We start from the raw sequence: 19,922 nt of genomic DNA, 5'->3' as shown, positions 1-19,922 counted from the left end.
GTCTTTCGGCAGAAGCCGTGCTAAGGAGAGCACTGTGAGCGGCACAATCGTCTTTGCGCGAAGAAGCCGCTTCTTGGGCTCCGGGAGCCGGCGAGAGCGGCAGCTTCGGGAAGGTGAAGAAGCAAGCTGTACAACACTGGGATTGTGTGCGCACCTTGCCAACTGATACAAAACAGTACCTTTGCACTCTCCTGACTTTTCCAATCACATGAACATTCGATTGGAAGCTGTTTTGGACAACATTTCTTTTCTTCCTGCCAAACACTTGGCAGACATCTCTGCAACTTCTAGAACACGATGGGAGATGTTTTCTGTGCTGGCACAGTTTTTCCTAGCCAGACAGAGTGGAAAAGCGTTTTGCTGAGATGTAGACTACAAAAGACGCGAAAGACGAAGGTAGGATGCTCTTCGGAGCTAAGAGCCGCTCCCGGGCGTCTTTCGGCAGAAGCCGCGCTAAGGAGAGCACTGTGAGCGGCACAATCGCCTTTGCGCGAAGAAGCCGCTTCATCGGCTCCGGGAGCCGGCGAGAGCGGCAGCTTCGGGAAGGTGAAGAAGCAAGCTGTACAACACTGGGATTGTGTGCGCACCTTGCCAACTGATACAAAACAGTACCTTTGCACTCTCCTGGCTTTTCCAATCACATGAAAATTCGATTGGAAGCTGTTTTGGACAACTTTTCTTTTCGTCCTGCCAAACACTTGGCAGACATCTCTGCAACTTCTAGAACACAATGGGAGATGTTTTCTGTGCTGGCACAGTTTTTCCTAGCCAGACAGAGTGGAAAAGCGTTTTGCTAAGATGTAGACAACAAAAGACGCGAAAGACGAAGGTAGGATGCTCTTCGAAGCTAAGAGCCGCTCCCGGGCGTCTTTCGGCAGAAGCCGCGCTAAGGAGAGCACTGTGAGCGGCACAATCGTCTTTGCGCGAAGAAGCCGCTTGTTGGGCTCCGGGAGCCGGCGAGAGCGGCAGCTTCGGGAAGGTGAAGAAGCAAGCTGTACAACACTGGGATTGTGTGCGCACCTTGCCAACTGATACAAAACAGTACCTTTGCACTCTCCTGACTTTTCCAATCACATGAACATTCGATTGGAAGCTGTTTTGGACAACTTTTCTTTTCTTCCTGCCAAACACTAGGCAGACATCTCTGCAACTTCTAGAACATGATGGGAGATGTTTTCTGTGCTGGCACAGTTTTTCCTAGCCAGACATAGTGGAAAAGATTTTTGTTGAGATGTAGATGAGAAGAGGAGCTAAAGACGAAGGTAGGATGCTCTCCGGAGCTAAGAGCCGCTCCCGGGCGTCTTTCGGCAGAAGCCGCACTAAGGAGAGCACTGTGAGCGGCACAATCGTCTTTGCGCTTAGAAGCCGCTTCTTCGGCTCCGGGAGCCGGCGAGAGCGGCAGCTTTGGGAAGGTGAAGAAGCAAGCTGTACAACACTGGGATTGTGTGCGCACCTTGCCAACTGATAGAAAACAGTACCTTTGCACTCTCCTGGCTTTTCCAATCACATGAACATTCGATTGGAAGCTGTTTTGGACAACTTTTCTTTTCTTCCTGCCAAACACTTGGCAGACATCTCTGCAACTTCTAGAACACGATGGGAGATGTTTTCTGTGCTGGCACAGTTTTTCCTAGCCAGACAGAGTGGAAAAGCGTTTTGCTGAGATGTAGAATACAAAAGACGCGAAAGATGAAGGTAGGATGCTCTTCGGAGCTAAGAGCCGCTCCCGGGCGTCTTTCGGCAGAAGCCGCGCTAAGGAGAGCACTGTGAGCGGCACAATCGTCTTTGCGCGAAGAAGCCGCTTCTTGGGCTCCGGGAGCCGGCGAGAGCGGCAGCTTCGGGAAGGTGAAGAAGCAAGCTGTACAACACTGGGATTGTGTGCGCACCTTGCCAACTGATACAAAACAGTACCTTTGCACTCTCCTGACTTTTCCAATCACATGAACATTCGATTGGAAGCTGTTTTGGACAACTTTCCTTTTCTTCCTGCCAAACACTAGGCAGATATCTCTGCAACTTCTAGAACATGATGGGAGATGTTTTCTGTGCTGGCACAGTTTTTCCTAGCCAGACAGAGTGGGAAAGCTTTTCGCCGAGATGTAGATGAGAAGAGGAGCTAAAGACGAAGGTAGGATGCTCTCCGGAGCTAAGAGCCGCTCCCGGGCGTCTTTCGGCAGAAGCCGCGCTAAGGAGAGCACTGTGAGCGGCACATTCGTGTTTGCGCGAAGAAGCCGCTTCTTGGGCTCCGGGAGCCGGCGAGAGCGGCAGCTTCGGGAAGGTGAAGAAGCAAGCTGTACAACACTGGGATTGTGTGCGCACCTTGCCAACTGATAGAAAACAGTACCTTTGCACTCTCCTGGCTTTTCCAATCATATGAACATTCGATTGGAAGCTGTTTTGGACAACTTTTCTTTTCTTCCTGCCAAACACTTGGCAGACATCTCTGCAACTTCTAGAACACGATGGGAGATGTTTTCTGTGCTGGCACAGTTTTTCCTAGCCAGACATTGTGGGAAAGCTTTTTGCCGAGATGTAGATGAGAAGAGGATCTAAAGACGAAGGTAGGATGCTCTCCGGAGCTAAGAGCCGCTGCCGGGCGTCTTTCGGCAGAAGCCGCGCTAAGGAGAGCACAGTGAGCGGCACAATCGTCTTTGCGCGAAGAAGCCGCTTCTTCGGCTCCGGGAGCCGGCGAGAGCGGCAGCTTCGGGAAGGTGAAGAAGCAAGCTGTACAACACTGGGATTGTGTGCGCACCTTGCCAACTGATACAAAACAGTACCTTTGCACTCTCCTGGCTTTTCCAATCACACGAACATTCGATTGGAAGCTGTTTTGGACAACTTTTCTTTTCTTCCTGCCACAAACTAGGCAGACATCTCTGCAACTTCTAGAAAATGATGGGAGATGTTTTCTGTGCTGGCACAGTTTTTCCTAGCCAGACATTGTGGGAAAGCTTTTTGCCGAGATGTAGATGAGAAGAGGAGCTAAAGACGAAGGTAGGATGCTCTCCGGAGCTAAGAGCCGCTCCCGGGCGTCTTTCGGCTGAAGCCGCGCTAAGGAGAGCACTGTGAGCGGCACAATCGTCTTTGCGCGAAGAAGCCGCTTCTTGGGCTCCGGGAGCCGGCGAGAGCGGCAGCTTCGGGAAGGTGAAGAAGCAAGCTATACAACACTGGGATTGTGTGCGCACCTTGCCAACTGATACAAAACAGTACCTTTGCACTCTCCTGACTTTTGCAATCACACGAACATTCGATTGGAAGCTGTTTTGGACAACTTTTCTTTTCTTCCTGCCAAAAACTAGGCAGACATCTCTGCAACTTCTAGAAAATGATGGGAGATGTTTTCTGTGCTGGCACAGTTTTTCCTAGCCAGACATTGTGGGAAAGCTTTTTGCCGAGATGTAGATGAGAAGAGGAGCTAAAGACGAAGGTAGGATGCTCTCCGGAGATAAGAGCCGCTCCCGGGCGTCTTTCGGCTGAAGCCGCGCTAAGGAGAGCACTGTGAGCGGCACAATCGTCTTTGCGCGAAGAAGCCGCTTCTTGGGCTCCGGGAGCCGGCGAGAGCGGCAGCTCGGGAAGGTGAAGAAGCAAGCTGTACAACACTGGGATTGTGTGCGCACCTTGCCAACTGATACAAAACAGTACCTTTGCACTCTCCTGGCTTTTCCAATCACATGAACATTCGATTGGAAGCTGTTTTGGACAACATTTCTTTTCTTCCTCCCAAACACTTGGCAGACATCTCTGCAACTTCTAGAACACGATGGGAGATGTTTTCTGTGCTGGCACAGTTTTTCCTAGCCAGACAGAGTGGAAAAGCGTTTTGCTGAGATGTAGAGTACAAAAGACGCGAAAGACGAAGGTAGGATGCTCTCCGGAGCTAAGAGCCGCTCCCGGGCGTCTTTCGGCAGAAGCCGCGCTAAGGAGAGCACTGTGAGCGGCACAATCGTCTTTGCGCGAAGAAGCCGCTTCTTCGGCTCCGGGAGCTGGCGAGAGCGGCAGCTTCGGGAAGGTGAAGAAGCAAGCTGTACAACACTGGGATTGTGTGCGCACCTTGCCAACTGATACAAAACAGTACCTTTGCACTCTCCTGGCTTTTCCAATCACATGAACATTCGATTGGAAGCTGTTTTGGACAACATTTCTTTTCTTCCTGCCAAACACTTGGCAGACATCTCTGCAACTTCTAGAACACAATGGGAGATGTTTTCTGTGCTGGCACAGTTTTTCCCTAGCCAGACAGAGTGGAAAAGCGTTTTGCTGAGATGTAGACTACAAAAGACGCGAAAGACGAAGGTAGGATGCTCTTCGGAGCTAAGAGCCGCTCCCGGGCGTCTTTCGGCAGAAGCCGCGCTAAGGAGAGCACTGTGAGCGGCACAATCGTCTTTGCGCGAAGAAGCCGCTTCTTGGGCTCCGGGAGCCGGCGAGAGCGGCAGCTTCGGGAAGGTGAAGAAGCAAGCTGTACAACACTGGGATTGTGTGCGCACCTTGCCAACTGATAGAAAACAGTACCTTTGCACTCTCCTGGCTTTTCCAATCACATGAACATTCGATTGGAAGCTGTTTTGGACAACTTTTCTTCCTGCCAAACACTAGGCTGACATCTCTGCAACTTCTAGAACATGATGGGAGATGTTTTCTGTGCTGGCACAGTTTTTCCTAGCCAGACACAGTGGAAAAGATTTTTGTCGAGATGTAGATGAGAAGAGGAGCTAAAGACGAAGGTAGGATGCTCTCCGGAGCTAAGAGCCGCTCCCGGGCGTCTTTCGGCTGAAGCCGCGCTAAGGAGAGCACTGTGAGCGGCACAATCGTCTTTGCGTGAAGAAGCCGCTTCTTGGGCTCCGGGAGCCGGCGAGAGCGGCAGCTTCGGGAAGGTGAAGAAGCAAGCTGTACAACACTGGGATTGTGTGCGCACCTTGCCAACTGATACAAAACAGTACCTTTGCACTCTCCTGGCTTTTCCAATCACATGAACATTCGATTGGAAGCTGTTTTGGACAACTTTTCTTTTCTTCCTGCCAAACACTTGGCAGACATCTCTGCAACTTCTAGGACACGATGGGAGATGTTTTCTGTGCTGGCACAGTTTTTCCTAGCCAGACAGAGTGGAAAAGCGTTTTGCTGAGATGTAGACTACAAAAGACGCGAAAGACGAAGGTAGGATGCTCTTCGGAGCTAAGAGCCGCTCCCGGGCGTCTTTCGGCAGAAGCCGCGCTAAGGAGAGCACTGTGAGCGGCACAATCGTCTTTGCGCGAAGAAGCCGCTTCTTGGGCTCCGGGAGCCGGCGAGAGCGGCAGCTTCGGGAAGGTGAAGAAGCAAGCTGTACAACACTGGGATTGTGTGCGCACCTTGCCAACTGATAGAAAACAGTACCTTTGCACTCTCCTGGCTTTTCCAATCACATGAACATTCGATTGGAAGCTGTTTTGGACAACTTTTCTTTTCTTCCTGCCAAACACTTGGCAGACATCTCTGCAACTTCTAGAACACGATGGGAGATGTTTTCTGTGCTGGCACAGTTTTTCCTAGCCAGACATTGTGGGAAAGCTTTTTGGCGAGATGTAGATGAGAAGAGGAGCTAAAGACGAAGGTAGGATGCTCTCCGGAGCTAAGAGCCGCTCCCGGGCGTCTTTCGGCAGAAGCCGCGCTAAGGAGAGCACTGTGAGCGGCACAATCGTCTTTGCGCGAAGAAGCCGCTTCTTGGGCTCCGGGAGCCGGCGAGAGCGGCAGCTTCGGGAAGGTGAAGAAGCAAGCTGTACAACACTGGGATTGTGTGCGCATCTTGCCAACTGATAGAAAACAGTACCTTTGCACTCTCCTGGCTTTTCCAATCACATGAACATTCGATTGGAAGCTGTTTTGGACAACTTTTCTTTTCTTCCTGCCAAACACTTGGCAGACATCTCTGCAACTTCTAGAGCACGATGGGAGATGTTTTCTGTGCTGGCACAGTTTTTCCTAGCCAGACAGAGTGGAAAAGCGTTTTGCTGAGATGTAGACTACAAAAGACGCGAAAGATGAAGGTAGGATGCTCTTCGGAGCTAAGAGCCGCTCCCGGGCATCTTTCGGCAGAAGCCGCGCTAAGGAGAGCACTGTGAGCGGCACAATCGTCTTTGCGCGAAGAAGCCGCTTCTTGGGCTCCGGGAGCCGGCGAGAGCGGCAGCTTCGGGAAGGTGAAGAAGCAAGCTGTACAACACTGGGATTGTGTGCGCACCTTGCCAACTGATAGAAAACAGTACCTTTGCACTCTCCTGGCTTTTCCAATCACATGAACATTCGATTGGAAGCTGTTTTGGACAACTTTTCTTCCTGCCAAACACTAGGCAGACATCTCTGCAACTTCTAGAACATGATGGGAGATGTTTTCTGTGCTGGCACAGTTTTTCCTAGCCAGACATAGTGGAAAAGATTTTTGTCGAGATGTAGATGAGAAGAGGAGCTAAAGACGAAGGTAGGATGCTCTCCGGAGCTAAGAGCCGCTCCCGGGCGTCTTTCGGCTGAAGCCGCGCTAAGGAGAGCACTGTGAGCGGCACAATCGTCTTTGCGCGAAGAAGCCGCTTCTTGGGCTCCGGGAGCCGGCGAGAGCGGCAGCTTCGGGAAGGTGAAGAAGCAAGCTGTACAACACTGGGATTGTGTGCGCACCTTGCCAACTGATACAAAACAGTACCTTTGCACTCTCCTGGCTTTTCCAATCACATGAACATTCGATTGGAAGCTGTTTTGGACAACTTTTCTTTTCTTCCTGCCAAACACTTGGCAGACATCTCTGCAACTTCTAGGACACGATGGGAGATGTTTTCTGTGCTGGCACAGTTTTTCCTAGCCAGACAGAGTGGAAAAGCGTTTTGCTGAGATGTAGACTACAAAAGACGCGAAAGACGAAGGTAGGATGCTCTTCGGAGCTAAGAGCCGCTCCCGGGCGTCTTTCGGCAGAAGCCGCGCTAAGGAGAGCACTGTGAGCGGCACAATCGTCTTTGCGCGAAGAAGCCGCTTCTTGGGCTCCGGGAGCCGGCGAGAGCGGCAGCTTCGGGAAGGTGAAGAAGCAAGCTGTACAACACTGGGATTGTGTGCGCACCTTGCCAACTGATAGAAAACAGTACCTTTGCACTCTCCTGGCTTTTCCAATCACATGAACATTCGATTGGAAGCTGTTTTGGACAACTTTTCTTTTCTTCCTGCCAAACACTTGGCAGACATCTCTGCAACTTCTAGAACACGATGGGAGATGTTTTCTGTGCTGGCACAGTTTTTCCTAGCCAGACATTGTGGGAAAGCTTTTTGCCGAGATGTAGATGAGAAGAGGAGCTAAAGACGAAGGTAGGATGCTCTCCGGAGCTAAGAGCCGCTCCCGGGCGTCTTTCGGCAGAAGCCGCGCTAAGGAGAGCACTGTGAGCGGCACAATCGTCTTTGCGCGAAGAAGCCGCTTCTTGGGCTCCGGGAGCCGGCGAGAGCGGCAGCTTCGGGAAGGTGAAGAAGCAAGCTGTACAACACTGGGATTGTGTGCGCATCTTGCCAACTGATAGAAAACAGTACCTTTGCACTCTCCTGGCTTTTCCAATCACATGAACATTCGATTGGAAGCTGTTTTGGAAAACTTTTCTTTTCTTCCTGCCAAACACTTGGCAGACATCTCTGCAACTTCTAGAACACGATGGGAGATGTTTTCTGTGCTGGCACAGTTTTTCCTAGCCAGACAGAGTGGAAAAGCGTTTTGCTGAGATGTAGACTACAAAAGACGCGAAAGACGAAGGTAGGATGCTCTTCGGAGCTAAGAGCCGCTCCCGGGCGTCTTTCGGCAGAAGCCGCGCTAAGGAGAGCACTGTGAGCGGCACAATCGTCTTTGCGCGAAGAAGCCGCTTCTTGGGCTCCGGGAGCCAGCGAGAGCGGCAGCTTCGGGAAGGTGAAGAAGCAAGCTATACAACACTGGGATTGTGTGCGCACCTTGCAAACTGATACAAAACAGTACCTTTGCACTCTCCTGGCTTTTCCAATCACATGAACATTCGATTGGAAGCTGTTTTGGACAACTTTTCTTTTCTTCCTGCCAAACACTTGGCAGACATCTCTGCAACTTCTAGAACACGATGGGAGATGTTTTCTGTGCTGGCACAGTTTTTCCTAGCCAGACAGAGTGGAAAAGCGTTTTGCTGAGATGTAGACTACAAAAGACGCGAAAGATGAAGGTAGGATGCTCTTCGGAGCTAAGAGCCGCTCCCGGGCGTCTTTCGGCTGAAGCCGCGCTAAGGAGAGCACTGTGAGCGGCACAATCGTCTTTGCGCGAAGAAGCCGCTTCTTGGGCTCCGGGAGCCGGCGAGAGCGGCAGCTTCGGGAAGGTGAAGAAGCAAGCTGTACAACACTGGGATTGTGTGCGCACCTTGCCAACTGATACAAAACAGTACCTTTGCACTCTCCTTGGCTTTTCCAATCACATGAACATTCGATTGGAAGCTGTTTTGGACAACTTTTCTTTTCTTCCTGCCAAACACTTGGCAGACATCTCTGCAACTTCTAGAACATGATGGGAGATGTTTTCTGTGCTGGCACAGTTTTTCCTAGCCAGACAGAGTGGGAAAGCTTTTCGCCGAGATGTAGATGAGAAGAGGAGCTAAAGACGAAGGTAGGATGCTCTCCGGAGCTAAGAGCCGCTCCCGGGCGTCTTTCGGCAGAAGCCGCGCTAAGGAGAGCACAGTGAGCGGCACAATCGTCTTTGCGCGAAGAAGCCGCTTCTTGGGCTCCGGGAGCCGGCGAGAGCGGCAGCTTCGGGAAGGTGAAGAAGCAAGCTGTACAACACTGGGATTGTGTGCGCACCTTGCCAACTGATACAAAACAGTACCTTTGAACTCTCCTGGCTTTTCCAATCACACGAACATTCGATTGGAAGCTGTTTTGGACAACTTTTCTTTTCTTCCTGCCACAAACTAGGCAGACATCTCTGCAACTTCTAGAAAATGATGGGAGATGTTTTCTGTGCTGGCACAGTTTTTCCTAGCCAGACATTGTGGGAAAGCTTTTTGCCGAGATGTAGATGAGAAGAGGAGCTAAAGACGAAGGTAGGATGCTCTCCGGAGCTAAGAGCCGCTCCCGGGCGTCTTTCGGCTGAAGCCGCGCTAAGGAGAGCACTGTGAGCGGCACAATCGTCTTTGCGCGAAGAAGCCGCTTCTTGGGCTCCGGGAGCCGGCGAGAGCGGCAGCTTCGGGAAGGTGAAGAAGCAAGCTATACAACACTGGGATTGTGTGCGCACCTTGCCAACTGATACAAAACAGTACCTTTGCACTCTCCTGACTTTTCCAATCACATGAACATTCGATTGGAAGCTGTTTTGGACAACTTTTCTTTTCTTCCTGCCAAACACTAGGCAGACATCTCTGCAACTTCTAGAACATGATGGGAGATGTTTTCTGTGCTGGCACAGTTTTTCCTAGCCAGACATAGTGGAAAAGATTTTTGTCGAGATGTAGATGAGAAGAGGAGCTAAAGACGAAGGTAGGATGCTCTCCGGAGCTAAGAGCCGCTCTCGGGCGTCTTTCGGCAGTAGCCGCACTAAGGAGAGCACTGTGAGCGGCACAATCGTCTTTGCGCGAAGAAGCCGCTTCTTGGGCTCCGGGAGCCGGCGAGAGCGGCAGCTTTGGGAAGGTGAAGAAGCAAGCTGTACAACACTGGGATTGTGTGCGCACCTTGCCAACTGATAGAAAAGAGTACCTTTGCACTCTCCTGGCTTTTCCAATCACATGAACATTCGATTGGAAGCTGTTTTGGACAACTTTTCTTTTCTTCCTGCCAAACACTTGGCAGACATCTCTGCAACTTCTAGAGCACGATGGGAGATGTTTTCTGTGCTGGCACAGTTTTTCCTAGCCAGACAGAGTGGAAAAGCGTTTTGCTGAGATGTAGACTACAAAAGACGCGAAAGATGAAGGTAGGATGCTCTTCGGAGCTAAGAGCCGCTCCCGGGCATCTTTCGGCAGAAGCCGCGCTAAGGAGAGCACTGTGAGCGGCACAATCGTCTTTGCGCAAAGAAGCCGCTTCTTCGGCTCCGGGAGCCGGCGAGAGCGGCAGCTTCGGGAAGGTGAAGAAGCAAGCTGTACAACACTGGGATTGTGTGCGCACCTTGCCAACTGATACAAAACAGTACCTTTGCACTCTCCTGGCTTTTCCAATCACATGAACATTCGATTGGAAGCTGTTTTGGACAACTTTTCTTTTCTTCCTGCCAAACACTTGGCAGACATCTCTGCAACTTCTAGAACACGATGGGAGATGTTTTCTGTGCTGGCACAGTTTTTCCTAGCCAGACATTGTGGGAAAGCTTTTTGGCGAGATGTAGATGAGAAGAGGAGCTAAAGACGAAGGTAGGATGCTCTCCGGAGCTAAGAGCCGCTCCCGGGCGTCTTTCGGCAGAAGCCGCGCTAAGGAGAGCACTGTGAGCGGCACAATAGTCTTTGCGCGAAGAAGCCGCTTCTTGGGCTACAGGAGCCGGCGAGAGCGGCAGCTTCGGGAAGGTGAAGAAGCAAGCTGTACAACACTGGGATTGTGTGCGCACCTTGCCAACTGATACAAAACAGTACCTTTGCACTCTCCTGGCTTTTCCAATCACATGAACATTCGATTGGAAGCTGTTTTGGACAACTTTTCTTTTCTTCCTGCCAAACACTTGGCAGACATCTCTGCAACTTCTAGAACACGATGGGAGATGTTTTCTGTGCTGGCACAGTTTTTCCTAGCCAGACAGAGTGGAAAAGCGTTTTGCTGAGATGTAGACTACAAAAGACGCGAAAGACGAAGGTAGGATGCTCTTCGGAGCTAAGAGCCGCTCCCGGGCGTCTTTCGGCAGAAGCCGCGCTAAGGAGAGCACTGTGAGCGGCACAATCGTCTTTGCGCGAAGAAGCCGCTTCTTGGGCTCCGGGAGCCGGCGAGAGCGGCAGCTTCGGGAAGGTGAAGAAGCAAGCTGTACAACACTGGGATTGTGTGCGCACCTTGCCAACTGATAGAAAAGAGTACCTTTGCACTCTCCTGGCTTTTCCAATCACATGAACATTCGATTGGAAGCTGTTTTGGACAACTTTTCTTTTCTTCCTGCCAAACACTAGGCAGACATCTCTGCAACTTCTAGAACACGATGGGAGATGTTTTCTGTGCTGGCACAGTTTTTCCTAGCCAGACATTGTGGGAAAGCTTTTTGCCGAGATGTAGATGAGAAGAGGATCTAAAGACGAAGGTAGGATGCTCTCCGGAGCTAAGAGCCGCTCCCGGGCGTCTTTCGGCAGAAGCTGCGCTAAGGAGAGCACAGTGAGCGGCACAATCGTCTTTGCGCGAAGAAGCCGCTTCTTGGGCTCCGGGAGCCGGCGAGAGCGGCAGCTTGGGGAAGGTGAAGAAGCAAGCTGTACAACACTGGGATTGTGTGCGCACCTTGCCAACTGATACAAAACAGTACCTTTGCACTCTCCTGACTTTTGCAATCACACGAACATTCGATTGGAAGCTGTTTTGGACAACTTTTCTTTTCTTCCTGCCAAAAACTAGGCAGACATCTCTGCAACTTCTAGAAAATGATGGGAGATGTTTTCTGTGCTGGCACAGTTTTTCCTAGCCAGACATTGTGGGAAAGCTTTTTGCCGAGATGTAGATGAGAAGAGGAGCTAAAGACGAAGGTAGGATGCTCTCCGGAGCTAAGAGCCGCTCCCGGGCGTCTTTCGGCTGAAGCCGCGCTAAGGAGAGCACTGTGAGCGGCACAATCGTCTTTGCGCGAAGAAGCCGCTTCTTGGGCTCCGGGAGCCGGCGAGAGCGGCAGCTTTGGGAAGGTGAAGAAGCAAGCTGTACAACACTGGGATTGTGTGCGCACCTTGCCAACTGATACAAAACAGTACCTTTGCACTCTCCTGGCTTTTCCAATCACATGAACATTCGATTGGAAGCTGTTTTGGACAACATTTCTTTTCTTCCTCCCAAACACTTGGCAGACATCTCTGCAACTTCTAGAACACGATGGGAGATGTTTTCTGTGCTGGCACAGTTTTTCCTAGCCAGACAGAGTGGAAAAGCGTTTTGCTGAGATGTAGACTACAAAAGACGCGAAAGACGAAGGTAGGATGCTCTCCGGAGCTAAGAGCCGCTCCCGGGCGTCTTTCGGCAGAAGCCGCGCTAAGGAGAGCACTGTGAGCGGCACAATCGTCTTTGCGCGAAGAAGCCGCTTCTTGGGCTCCGGGAGCCGGCGAGAGCGGCAGCTTCGGGAAGGTGAAGAAGCAAGCTGTACAACACTGGGATTGTGTGCGCACCTTGCCAACTGATACAAAACAGTACCTTTGCACTCTCCTGGCTTTTCCAATCACATGAACATTCGATTGGAAGCTGTTTTGGACAACTTTTCTTTTCTTCCTGCCAAACACTTGGCAGACATCTCTGCAACTTCTAGAACACGATGGGAGATGTTTTCTGTGCTGGCACAGTTTTTCCTAGCCAGACATTGTGGGAAAGCTTTTTGGCGAGATGTAGATGAGAAGAGGAGCTAAAGACGAAGGTAGGATGCTCTCCGGAGCTAAGAGCCGCTCCCGGGCGTCTTTCGGCAGAAGCCGCGCTAAGGAGAGCACTGTGAGCGGCACAATCGTCTTTGCGCGAAGAAGCCGCTTCTTGGGCTCCGGGAGCCGGCGAGAGCGGCAGCTTCGGGAAGGTGAAGAAGCAAGCTATACAACATTGGGATTGTGTGCGCACCTTGCCAACTGATACAAAACAGTACCTTTGCACTCTCCTGACTTTTCCAATCACATGAACATTCGATTGGAAGCTGTTTTGGACAACTTTTCTTTTCTTCCTGCCAAACACTAGGCAGACATCTCTGCAACTTCTAGAACATGATGGGAGATGTTTTCTGTGCTGGCACAGTTTTTCCTAGCCAGACATAGTGGAAAAGATTTTTGTCGAGATGTAGATGAGAAGAGGAGCTAAAGACGAAGGTAGGATGCTCTCCGGAGCTAAGAGCCGCTCCCGGGCGTCTTTCGGCTGAAGCCGCGCTAAGGAGAGCACTGTGAGCGGCACAATCGTCTTTGCGCGAAGAAGCCGCTTCTTGGGCTCCGGGAGCCGGCGAGAGCGGCAGCTTCGGGAAGGTGAAGAAGCAAGCTGTACAACACTGGGATTGTGTGCGCACCTTGCCAACTGATACAAAACAGTACCTTTGCACTCTCCTGGCTTTTCCAATCACATGAACATTCGATTGGAAGCTGTTTTGGACAACTTTTCTTTTCTTCCTGCCAAACACTTGGCAGACATCTCTGCAACTTCTAGGACACGATGGGAGATGTTTTCTGTGCTGGCACAGTTTTTCCTAGCCAGACAGAGTGGAAAAGCGTTTTGCTAAGATGTAGACTACAAAAGACGCGAAAGACGAAGGTAGGATGCTCTTCGGAGCTAAGAGCCGCTCCCGAGCGTCTTTCGGCAGAAGCCGCGCTAAGGAGAGCACTGTGAGCGGCACAATCGTCTTTGCGCGAAGAAGCCGCTTCTTGGGCTCCGGGAGCCAGCGAGAGCGGCAGCTTCGGGAAGGTGAAGAAGCAAGCTATACAACACTGGGATTGTGTGCGCACCTTGCAAACTGATACAAAACAGTACCTTTGCACTCTCCTGGCTTTTCCAATCACATGAACATTCGATTGGAAGCTGTTTTGGACAACTTTTCTTTTCTTCCTGCCAAACACTTGGCAGACATCTCTGCAACTTCTAGAACACGATGGGAGATGTTTTCTGTGCTGGCACAGTTTTTCCTAGCCAGACAGAGTGGAAAAGCGTTTTGCTGAGATGTAGACTACAAAAGACGCGAAAGATGAAGGTAGGATGCTCTTCGGAGCTAAGAGCCGCTCCCGGGCGTCTTTCGGCTGAAGCCGCGCTAAGGAGAGCACTGTGAGCGGCACAATCGTCTTTGCGCGAAGAAGCCGCTTCTTGGGCTCCGGGAGCCGGCGAGAGTGGCAGCTTCGGGAAGGTGAAGAAGCAAGCTGTACAACACTGGGATTGTGTGCGCACCTTGCCAACTGATAGAAAACAGTACCTTTGCACTCTCCTGGCTTTTCCAATCACATGAACATTCGATTGGAAGCTGTTTTGGACAACTTTTCTTTTCTTCCTGCCAAACACTTGGCAGACATCTCTGCAACTTCTAGAACACGATGGGAGATGTTTTCTGTGCTGGCACAGTTTTTCCTAGCCAGACATTGTGGGAAAGCTTTTTGGCGAGATGTAGATGAGAAGAGGAGCTAAAGACGAAGGTAGGATGCTCTCCGGAGCTAAGAGCCGCTCCCGGGCGTCTTTCGGCAGAAGCCGCGCTAAGGAGAGCACTGTGAGCGGCACAATCGTCTTTGCGCGAAGAAGCCGCTTCTTGGGCTCCAGGAGCCGGCGAGAGCGGCAGCTTCGGGAAGGTGAAGAAGCAAGCTGTACAACACTGGGATTGTGTGCGCACCTTGCCAACTGATACAAAACAGTACCTTTGCACTCTCCTGACTTTTGCAATCACACGAACATTCGATTGGAAGCTGTTTTGGACAACTTTTCTTCCTGCCAAACACTAGGCAGACATCTCTGCAACTTCTAGAACATGATGGGAGATGTTTTCTGTGCTGGCACAGTTTTTCCTAGCCAGACATTGTGGGAAAGCTTTTTGCCGAGATGTAGATGAGAAGAGGAGCTAAAGACGAAGGTAGGATGCTCTTCGGAGCTAAGAGCCGCTCCCGGGCGTCTTTCGGCAGAAGCCGCGCTAAGGAGAGCACTGTGAGCGGCACAATCGTCTTTGCGCGAAGAAGCCGCTTCTTGGGCTCCGGGAGCCGGCGAGAGCGGCAGCTTCGGGAAGGTGAAGAAGCAAGCTGTACAACACTGGGATTGTGTGCGCACCTTGCCAACTGATAGAAAACAGTACCTTTGCACTCTCCTGGCTTTTCCAATCACATGAACATTCGATTGGAAGCTGTTTTGGACAACTTTTCTTTTCTTCCTGCCAAACACTAGGCAGACATCTCTGCAACTTCTAGAACATGATGGGAGATGTTTTCTGTGCTGGCACAGTTTTTCCTAGCCAGACATTGTGGGAAAGCTTTTTGCCGAGATGTAGATGAGAAGAGGAGCTAAAGACGAAGGTAGGATGCTCTCCGGAGCTAAGAGCCGCTCCCGGGCGTCTTTCGGCAGAAGCTGCGCTAAGGAGAGCACTGTGAGCGGCACAATCATCTTTGCGCGAAGAAGCCGCTTCTTGGGCTCCGGGAGCCGGCGAGAGCGGCAGCTTCGGGAAGGTGAAGAAGCAAGCTGTACAACACTGGGATTGTGTGCGCACTTTGCCAACTGATACAAAAAAGTACCTTTGCACTCTCCTGGCTTTTCCAATCACATGAACATTCGATTGGAAGCTGTTTTGGACAACTTTTCTTTTCTTCCTGCCAAACACTTGGCAGACATCTCTGCAACTTCTAGAACACGATGGGAGATGTTTTCTGTGCTGGCACAGTTTTTCCTAGCCAGACAGAGTGGAAAAGCGTTTTGCTAAGATGTAGACTACAAAAGACGCGAAAGACGAAGGTAGGATGCTCTTCGGAGCTAAGAGCCGCTCCCGGGCGTCTTTCGGCAGAAGCCGCGCTAAGGAGAGCACTGCGAGCGGCACAATCGTCTTTGCGCGAAGAAGCCGCTTCTTGGGCTCCGGGAGCCGGCGAGAGCGGCAGCTTCGGGAAGGTGAAGAAGCAAGCTATACAACACTGGGATTGTGTGCGCACCTTGCCAACTGATACAAAACCGTACCTTTGCACTCTCCTGGCTTTTCCAATCACATGAACATTCGATTGGAAGCTGTTTTGGACAACTTTTCTTTTCTTCCTGCCAAACACTTGGCAGACATCTCTGCAACTTCTAGAACACGATGGGAGATGTTTTCTGTGCTGGCACAGTTTTTCCTAGCCAGACAGAGTGGAAAAGCGTTTTGCTGAGATGTAGACTACAAAAGACGCGAAAGACGAAGGTAGGATGCTCTTCGGAGCTAAGAGCCGCTCCCGGGCGTCTTTCGGCTGAAGCCGCGCTAAGGAGAGCACTGTGAGCGGCACAATCGTCTTTGCGCGAAGAAGCCGCTTCTTGGGCTCCGGGAGCCGGCGAGAGCGGCAGCTTCGGGAAGGTGAAGAAGCAAGCTGTACAACACTGGGATTGTGTGCGCACCTTGCCAACTGATAGAAAACAGTACCTTTGCACTCTCCAGGCTTTTCCAATCACATGAACATTCGATTGGAAGCTGTTTTGGACAACTTTTCTTTTCTTCCTGCCAAACACTTGGCAGACATCTCTGCAACTTCTAGAACACGATGGGAGATGTTTTCTGTGCTGGCACAGTTTTTCCTAGCCAGACATTGTGGGAAAGCTTTTTGGCGAGATGTAGATGAGAAGAGGAGCTAAAGACGAAGGTAGGATGCTCTCCGGAGCTAAGAGCCGCTCCCGGGCGTCTTTCGGCAGAAGCCGCGCTAAGGAGAGCACTGTGAGCGGCACAATCGTCTTTGCGCGAAGAAGCCGCTTCTTGGGCTCCAGGAGCCGGCGAGAGCGGCAGCTTCGGGAAGGTGAAGAAGCAAGCTGTACAACACTGGGATTGTGTGCGCACCTTGGCAACTGATACAAAACAGTACCTTTGCACTCTCCTGACTTTTGCAATCACACGAACATTCGATTGGAAGCTGTTTTGGACAACTTTTCTTCCTGCCAAACACTAGGCAGACATCTCTGCAACTTCTAGAACATGATGGGAGATGTTTTCTGTGCTGGCACAGTTTTTCCTAGCCAGACATTGTGGGAAAGCTTTTTGCCGAGATGTAGATGAGAAGAGGAGCTAAAGACGAAGGTAGGATGCTCTCCGGATGTAAGAGCCGCTCCCGGGCGTCTTTCGGCAGAAGCCGCGCTAAGGAGAGCACTGTGAGCGGCACAATCGTCTTTGCGCGAAGAAGCCGCTTCTTGGGCTCCGGGAGCCGGCGAGAGCGGCAGCTTCGGGAAGGTGAAGAAGCAAGCTGTACAACACTGGGATTGTGTGCGCACTTTGCCAACTGATACAAAACAGTACCTTTGCACTCTCCTGGCTTTTCCAATCACATGAACATTCGATTGGAAGCTGTTTTGGACAACTTTTCTTTTCTTCCTGCCAAACACTTGGCAGACATCTCTGCAACTTCTAGAACACGATGGGAGATGTTTTCTGTGCTGGCACAGTTTTTCCTAGCCAGACAGAGTGGAAAAGCGTTTTGCTGAGATGTAGACTACAAAAGACGCGAAAGACGAAGGTAGGATGCTCTTCGGAGCTAAGAGCCGCTCCCGGGCGTCTTTCGGCAGAAGCCGCGCTAAGGAGAGCACTGTGAGCGGCACAATCGTCTTTGCGCGAAGAAGCCGCTTCTTGGGCTCCGGGAGCCGGCGAGAGCGGCAGCTTCGGGAAGGTGAAGAAGCAAGCTGTACAACACTGGGATTGTGTGCGCACCTTGCCAACTGATAGAAAACAGTACCTTTGCACTCTCCTGGCTTTTCCAATCACATGAACATTCGATTGGAAGCTGTTTTGGACAACTTTTCTTTTCTTCCTGCCAAACACTTGGCAGACATCTCTGCAACTTCTAGAACACGATGGGAGATGTTTTCTGTGCTGGCACAGTTTTTCCTAGCCAGACATTGTGGGAAAGCTTTTTGGCGAGATGTAGATGAGAAGAGGAGCTAAAGACGAAGGTAGGATGCTCTCCGGAGCTAAGAGCCGCTCCCGGGCGTCTTTCGGCAGAAGCCGCGCTAAGGAGAGCACTGTGAGCGGCACAATCGTCTTTGCGCGAAGAAGCCGCTTCTTGGGCTCCAGGAGCCGGCGAGAGCGGCAGCTTCGGGAAGGTGAAGAAGCAAGCTGTACAACACTGGGATTGTGTGCGCACCTTGCCAACTGATACAAAACAGTACCTTTGCACTCTCCTGACTTTTGCAATCACACGAACATTCGATTGGAAGCTGTTTTGGACAACTTTTCTTCCTGCCAAACACTAGGCAGACATCTCTGCAACTTCTAGAACATGATGGGAGATGTTTTCTGTGCTGGCACAGTTTTTCCTAGCCAGACATTGTGGGAAAGCTTTTTGCCGAGATGTAGATGAGAAGAGGAGCTAAAGACGAAGGTAGGATGCTCTTCGGAGCTAAGAGCCGCTCCCGGGCGTCTTTCGGCAGAAGCCGCGCTAAGGAGAGCACTGTGAGCGGCACAATCGTCTTTGCGCGAAGAAGCCGCTTCTTGGGCTCCGGGAGCCGGCGAGAGCGGCAGCTTCGGGAAGGTGAAGAAGCAAGCTGTACAACACTGGGATTGTGTGCGCACCTTGCCAACTGATACAAAACAGTACCTTTGCACTCTCCTGACTTTTGCAATCACACGAACATTCGATTGGAAGCTGTTTTGGACAACTTTTCTTCCTGCCAAACACTAGGCAGACATCTCTGCAACTTCTAGAACATGATGGGAGATGTTTTCTGTGCTGGCACAGTTTTTCCTAGCCAGACATTGTGGGAAAGCTTTTTGCCGAGATGTAGATGAGAAGAGGAGCTAAAGACGAAGGTAGGATGCTCTCCGGAGCTAAGAGCCGCTCCCGGGCGTCTTTCGGCAGAAGCCGCGCTAAGGAGAGCACTGTGAGCGGCACAATCGTCTTTGCGCGAAGAAGCCGCTTCTTGGGCTCCGGGAGCCGGCGAGAGCGGCAGCTTCGGGAAGGTGAAGAAGCAAGCTGTACAACACTGGGATTGTGTGCGCACTTTGCCAACTGATACAAAACAGTACCTTTGCACTCTCCTGGCTTTTCCAATCACATGAACATTCGATTGGAAGCTGTTTTGGACAACTTTTCTTTTCTTCCTGCCAAACACTTGGCAGACATCTCTGCAACTTCTAGAACACGATGGGAGATGTTTTCTGTGCTGGCACAGTTTTTCCTAGCCAGACAGAGTGGAAAAGCGTTTTGCTGAGATGTAGACTACAAAAGACGCGAAAGACGAAGGTAGGATGCTCTTCGGAGCTAAGAGCCGCTCCCGGGCGTCTTTCGGCAGAAGCCGCGCTAAGGAGAGCACTGTGAGCGGCACAATCGTCTTTGCGCGAAGAAGCCGCTTCTTGGGCTCCGGGAGCCGGCGAGAGCGGCAGCTTCGGGAAGGTGAAGAAGCAAGCTGTACAACACTGGGATTGTGTGCGCACCTTGCCAACTGATAGAAAACAGTACCTTTGCACTCTCCTGGCTTTTCCAATCACATGAACATTCGATTGGAAGCTGTTTTGGACAACTTTTCTTTTCTTCCTGCCAAACACTTGGCAGACATCTCTGCAACTTCTCGAACACGATGGGAGATGTTTTCTGTGCTGGCACAGTTTTTCCTAGCCAGACATTGTGGGAAAGCTTTTTGGCGAGATGTAGATGAGAAGAGGAGCTAAAGACGAAGGTAGGATGCTCTCCGGAGCTAAGAGCCGCTCCCGGGCGTCTTTCGGCAGAAGCCGCGCTAAGGAGAGCACTGTGAGCGGCACAATCGTCTTTGCGCGAAGAAGCCGCTTCTTGGGCTCCAGGAGCCGGCGAGAGCGGCAGCTTCGGGAAGGTGAAGAAGCAAGCTGTACAACACTGGGATTGTGTGCGCACCTTGCCAACTGATACAAAACAGTACCTTTGCACTCTCCTGACTTTTGCAATCACACGAACATTCGATTGGAAGCTGTTTTGGACAACTTTTCTTCCTGCCAAACACTAGGCAGACATCTCTGCAACTTCTAGAACATGATGGGAGATGTTTTCTGTGCTGGCACAGTTTTTCCTAGCCAGACATTGTGGGAAAGCTTTTTGCCGAGATGTAGATGAGAAGAGGAGCTAAAGACGAAGGTAGGATGCTCTTCGGAGCTAAGAGCCGCTCCCGGGCGTCTTTCGGCAGAAGCCGCGCTAAGGAGAGCACTGTGA

The sequence above is a fragment of the Melospiza melodia genome, chromosome W, assembly GCF_035770615.1.
Source record: "Melospiza melodia melodia isolate bMelMel2 chromosome W, bMelMel2.pri, whole genome shotgun sequence".
Classification (NCBI taxonomy): Eukaryota; Metazoa; Chordata; class Aves; order Passeriformes; family Passerellidae; genus Melospiza; species Melospiza melodia.
This window is presented reverse-complemented; position numbering follows the sequence as displayed.